Genomic DNA, 6,859 nt, shown 5'->3' with positions numbered 1-6,859 from the left:
TTGTAACCGAACACAACAGTATGTATGCAGTTATGACTTGACTCATAAGCAGTGCACCACGTACTGAAACACAGTGTATAAACATAGTATGTATTCACACCTCCCCCTCCCCACTTACACTATGCCTATGACAACAAGTCGATCGCGACGCATTTTTAAGATAAAAAGTAGATCTTATGTATACAAAAGTTGGCCACCCCTGGTATATACTATTGGTTTTGAAACTGGAACAAACTGTGGTGTTCTTCGTTAAAAAAAGCAGCGGGTTTCTAGTACCGAAAACGGTCGAGTTTAAGAAATTCCCACGGCGCATCCGGCAGCCGAGCTATTTTCTATGCGGTTTTAATCTAGTACCGGCAGGCGGAAAGGACTTCTAGGGCCATGCAGTGGTACGAAGGCAGAAGGCAATGTTTGGATGGGCATTGGGAAAATACATTTTAATCCTTAATGCTAGAGAATGAGTTACTTAAGTTATTTCTTTTGATTTTTAAAAACCCTTCTAAATTGTATAAATTCATATACCCGAAATCTGCCTGTGGTCTGTGCTTTTTCCTTACGCCTGTTAACTCTGATCTTGCATTTGGTATCCTGTGTTTTGTACTACTAAACCGAACAAGCGGCAACGATAAGTTTGCGAAGTTAAGAAAAGTTTACAAAAACAATTGAAATACTCTGAGCAGCAAAAAAGAAATACTATAAGTAGCGCGGTGTTATTCATTAGAGAGATTGAGGCACAGTACAAACGTGTACGGCAAGCAGAAGTACACGTTTGACGTTTTAAGTCCAAGTAAAAGACCTTGCGGCGCTCGTTCACAACATCATGTGACTCAGTGGACGTCGCGCATTGACTCACGGAAAATTTGTTGAAAAATGGTGGATACATTTAACATCGAGGGTTACCAGCAAAGTTAAATAAACAAATTAAATCGTTTAAAAGTATTTATAGGATATTTAATAACACTAAATAATTATTTTTAATTAGCATTGTGTCTCCTATCGGACGATACGACTACCTGATACTTTTGTCGAGGAAAGTAGTGGCTTATGTAAATTCGAAAGCAGCTCGGAAAATTAATTTTTAGAAAATTTACGAACGTATTATGCTGTTGATGGTAGAAGATGCCGTGAAAGAACAAACCTACCTTAAGATAAGCTATTATGAAGACAAATATATGTAAATTCTATAGGCACTTCACATCACTTGATAAAAAATTGAATAATTAAATAATTTCTGAATTAAAATCGTCTGTTTCTTTACAATGTTATTCATAAATGCTTAAATAATCATTATTTTAATAAAATACGTCATAATGTTAACCTCAAACACGAAAAAATGAAGTTCAAATCGATCTTCTGCTCGCCATGCTAGACGTAGCGAACGCCATTATCGACCTTCTACAGTTTAAACATTTTTAGGTAAGTCATTAAACCTTTTTTTAACCGTAGGTATTACCTACAAATGATTACTTCATTCGTAAAAATGACGAGCAAAATACGGCGGTATCTCGTTACTTGAACAATTCGGTATTCGAACACAAATTCTGGAAAAAATTGCTCGGTATCTCAACTGAATAAATGCCACTGACTAGAACAAATTTTCAATTAATAACGTATTTTTATTTTGTCATCGATTAAAGTAAAAAAAAAATATGAAGGTGTTGACGAAATTTCTGATCAAGCTCGATAAAAAAAAGCTGAGATGACGACGATATTTTGTATTTTAAGTGAAGTTAATATTAACGCATAATACAATACGTTTAATTGTGATTGTTAATTAATTATCGATATTAAACATATTTCTCTTAGTAACGTAAAATAATTTTATACTTTTGCTAATTTCTGATACCGAACCTTATGTTTTGCGTTAGTACTTTGTTTTCGTATAGCACGGATTGGCATAACTTCGGCACTTTTTCGAAACGTAACTACCGTGTTATACGAGGGATACCTGCATTTGCTTTTTTTAAAATTATTTTTTAGTTCTTTCTAAATTAAATTCGTGGTCTTTAATCCCAAATTCGTGTAAGAAGGCCGCGAAAACGGGATTAAATCTCATTTTCGTGGTAAAACCAAAGACGTAATGTACAGTACCTAAATAAAAAAAATTCGATGGCCGAATGGCCGAGCGGTTAAAGTGGCATCCTACCGCACCGAGGGACCCGGAATCGAATCCGAGTCCTTCAGACAGGTCGAAAAAGTTCCAGGAATTTTTCAGTTGATGGCCGTCCAGATATGTGAGGGACGGGACCCGACATATCGAGACGGACCATCACCCGATATATTTTATATTGCAGGGTGGACAAGCAAGAGTTCAGTGGGAGCCAAAATGTAGGTTTTGCAAAATGCATGGGAGCCGTAGTTGATTATTGAATTTGTTTAATAAACATATTTTCACAAAATTATAAAAATAAAATTGTAAAAATAATAATATAAAACAGAAATTAACACTTTCAGCAAGAGCCGCATGTAACTCAAAAAGAACCGCATGCGGCTCTAGGAGCCGCATTTGCCCATGCCTGATATATTGTAATGGGCTGGTTAAGAGAGGTTCTCTTAGCACCCACGGGGTGAAAAGTTTAAAAAAAAAGGTTCAAAGTCGTGAAAAATATTTGTAAAATTGAAATTAATATCAATTATCAACATGAAAACAAGAAAATAATAAATCCTTGACTAAAATAATTGAGTTTTTAAAAAATTTAAAAAAATAAAATATATTCTCCATTGAACAGCTAACCGAAATTTGTCGTTGCGATGACGTCATTGTATAGCTTTCTTCCGTTAGAGGTCGGTAGTAGCTTTCCAAATGAAACCCAGTTGAGATCGAAGTGATACCAAAGCAATCAGAAATTCGAGCAGGATTTATCGACGTAATTATAACTTATAAATCGGAGGCAAGTACCTAGTTATATATAAATGACATTTGCAAAAGATACGCGGTCGAGTATGTCAATATTTGATATATTGTTTTTAATATGGCTAATTTATAATTTTGTCAACAAATGATTGGCTTGTTTACATGTCAGACCTTCATCAATTGCTGTTTTTCAAATAAGTTTAGTTAAATGAGTCGTTTGCGAGTTACTTTTGGTAATTACAGTTTCTCGATAGATGCCTTACGAGTATTTATATATTTTGGTTGTTGAAATTAAAATTATATATTTATTAATTAGTTTTCTAGTGTAAATTAAAAATGGTAATGGATTATGGGGATTAACACCTCGATGTATGAAAGGAAGAGTTGAGTTATGACAGAGATTGTTTGGTAAGAATAGTATAGGATCTTATGATCTGTGTGTGAGAGTTGGTGTAAAAAGAAATTTGTAAGACGAGTATTTATTTTTTATGATGACAAAAACGATATTATTTAATTTTATGACGATTGCTTTTTAACGCAGCCCCCCTTCGTTGAAGCATTGTTGTAATATCTGACTAACGTTTTGATTTGGCGATAAAATGGTGAGATTTAAGCTTTGAATGAGGGGTTTTGCACTCCTTGAGAATCTTAGACTCCCCTATAAGAGCAAAAAAGTCATAGAAACCGTACCTGCACGAGCGATACCCTGGCGAGATATTTGCATCCAAAGGTCAGATTTTAATGTGTATCAATGTGCTGCCTGTTTCCCTGTGCTCTGTGTTGTTGAGACTTGCCGTCGTTTGCCTCGACTGACGTTCTGCACATAGACGTGCACTTTGATGCTTGCTATCGCTGGCACCTTGCCACCCGGGTGGAAGCGAGTCCCCAAGCCCCTAAAACTATATACCGTTGAGTACTCCACGAATGGTGAAGTGGGCTTCTCGAAACCGGCTTAGTTGCATGGGTTAGATAGTTAAACATGGTAGTCTTGGCTGAGTGACGTGACTCTTTGCCTCGCATGATCCGATTTTGAGGGTCTGTATTTTGTCAAGTGTCACTTGTATGGTTTCTTTGACTTTTTTGCTTCTATGGGTACGCTTTATGGCTCTGATAAGGTCTGAACTGTCTCATTCAGACTTTGAATTGAGCCAAGAAAATTATCAAAATATAATTTTGTAAATTTATTTTTGAAGCATAATATGTTACAATTGTAATAGAGAAGTGTTAAGATTAATTGAAATCATGCTGTTTAAAAAATCGTAAAAGAAAGATTGCAAATTTATTATATATAAAATTCTTATTAGTAAAGTGATTTTACATTTTAATGATCACAGGTGATGGTTAGTGATAAAGACTGTATAATAATTATGTAATGAAGTTAATGATATGTTCATTTCTTGTATAATGCCTGTAATTTGTTTTTAAAAATTACATGTTCTGCAAGAAAACATTAACTAAGAACTTATTATTAATTTAAATGGAAAAAATTATAATGTTTTATTTTAAATATTGACCAGACTTCCCATCTAATTTTCTGAAAATGTAACTAAAATGCCTATATATAAGTTACAACAAATGTAATCAGATATAAAGTGCTTGTGATTACCAAACAGTTAATTTAGTTTAGTTGTTAGCAAATAGTTGCTTTGTATTCTAAATGTGTACAATACACAATCTGCATGTTATACCACAAACATTAGGTTTATGATATGACAGAGCAAATAATACACTGTTATAAAGAAATAGTTTTAAAAGTGCAAACAAAAATTGACAATAAAAAACAAGCAATAAATTGTTAAACATTCTTAATGATGCCTCTGGCAAATCTGTGGAATTGACAGACTGCTGTTAGAAATGTCAAGAAAGTGTGTTTAGATTTTATGCTATAGGTAATTTTGGCATGATACAAATTCTCTCTCTTCAAGCTAAATTTGAGATGCATCTTTCCTTTCTTGATGTTTGGCGCACTTTTCAAAATGTCTATATGTAATTATAACATTCTAACCAATTCTATTTGGAATGTAATTTGAGACTTTTTCTGCATATTACTTTGTTAGGATGATATATTGAATTTTTGGGATTTATATCTTAAAAATAACCAAAATTTCAATAATAAATTTTTTTATATAAATATTTGCTGAAAAGTTGTATTGAGAGAGATATATATTTTATGGAGTTAAAGATCAAAAGACATCCTGCTTAATGTTTTTCCAGTAGAAAGATAATCGAGGGATGCAAGTATACAGACCAGTTTTTATTATATAATTATTGCTAGAGATGTTTACTGTGTATCATTGAACACTGGAAACTGGGAGAAAATGTTTTGTCTTAAATTTTTGCCCGGTCAAAAAATGACTATGCATTTAAACCTGTTAAATTGAAGTTTGTGGGATAAAATTCTGACTGAATTAGTTTCAAGTTAATGAGTTTAATGCCCAATTTTCTCAGATTTTCTGTCATCAAGCCATTTTTTGAGAATCTGTTGACAGAATGATTACAAATATTAAAATGGTTTATGGCACTTTTGAGTATATTGTCAAGGTGCCTCCTTGTGTCTTAATCTCAATTGGAATGCTGGTAACATGCCATATCAGTGAAAGGATGTTGATGTGAGAATGGTAATGGCATGTGTCATGTTCAGCATACAGCCATAGTGTTTGTTTATTAAAATTAATACAAAAAAACCTTAAATCCAGTAAAAATAGAAGTTTACAAGTTTTATGTGTTTAAAATAACAGTCTTCCAATCAGAAATACTGGAGTGAGAAATGAACTGTCACAAACAAAACCTTTTTTACCAGTAATTGAACTAAACAAGGAATATGACAGAAAATAAAGATCACTGACCTATCAAAGGATAAAGGGTATATGGAAAAATAGGTTTGAGTTAAAAGTACTGACAATTTCAATGTAATGAACACCATATTATATGGAAAACACTGTATATACAGTATACAGTGTAGTATCTGGGATATATAGAAAGCAACGAATTAATGTAGTTGGACTTACTGTCTATATAAGAATTATTTTTTAACTGTATTCTGAAATTTCAAATAACACTGTTGTTCAAACTTTCAAATTCTGTTGTTTCTCATACTTGTGAGCCTCAAATTCCATTGTAAAATTTAAAGGATTGGAATATTTAAATTTTGATAATATTATAGGCCTATTGCATATAGTGATGTTTCATTCTACATTTGTTAGCCTGATGACGACAGTTGTGTATTGTTGAAAATACTTGCACTATAAAAAAAAAAGATTTCAGAACCATCTGAGTGTATACATTCAATATTATATATAATTTGGAGTGGACTTTGAAATAATATTTGTAAACATTATACAGTGTGGTTATAATTAAACTGGCCTTACTTTGAGCCAGATAGGACTGGTTTTAATGCAATACAGTATAGCATTATAGCACTGTATACTACATCTGATGTGCACTAGTTTTAACTTTTATAAATTTCATATTCATTTCAACATTTTTCACTATATTTTTAAAAATACAGTGAAAAACAAGCTTGCTTATATTTCATACATTAATGTAGGGTGATTTAAAATAAATACAAAAAATTTCATAGGTCAATTATTAATTTTATTTTATAAGAAAAATCTCTCAATAAGATTTTCATTGGAATTTTCTGGTCGATTAGATTTATTCTAGAGGGTTTTGTATCTATCTGAAATAGACACAATAAACTAGAAATACAAATAAATCAAATGTTTTTAAATGCAAGTGTTTTAAAAATTATATGATTTATAGAACGATATTTATTTATATTTATAGTAGTAACAAACCTAAAAATTAACCAGTTTCATTCAGTATAAATGAAACTACACTAATTAGTGCAAAAAAATTAATTTTACATTGTTGGGACATTTACATTGCTATTCACACAACAGTTTCCAATCAAAAGCATACAATTTATCTGCTATGAAAAATTTGCTACAGTATTGCTGGAAAGCATCTATTTCTTTATTAATCACAGAATACAGTAAAGCAGGG

The 6,859-nt window shown here is 32.1% G+C and overlaps 1 protein-coding gene across 1 annotated transcript in view; it reads left to right on the top strand.

Annotated features, from left to right (window-relative positions):
- Positions 1 to 2,780: 2,780 nt before the first annotated feature.
- LOC136976767 (serine/threonine-protein kinase tricornered-like) overlaps positions 2,781 to 6,859 on the top strand; it is a 95,715-nt gene continuing 91,636 nt past the window's right edge. Inside the window, exon 1 of the mRNA XM_067272132.1 lies at positions 2,781 to 2,891. The gene's annotated coding sequence lies outside the window, so the exon portion shown is untranslated. The remainder of the gene's footprint in view (positions 2,892 to 6,859) is intronic.

Source organism: Centruroides vittatus, unplaced genomic scaffold, assembly GCF_030686945.1.
Source record: "Centruroides vittatus isolate TY-2023 unplaced genomic scaffold, ASM3068694v2 contig_424, whole genome shotgun sequence".
Lineage (NCBI taxonomy): Eukaryota > Metazoa > Arthropoda > Arachnida > Scorpiones > Buthidae > Centruroides > Centruroides vittatus.
This window is presented reverse-complemented; position numbering and strand designations above follow the sequence as displayed.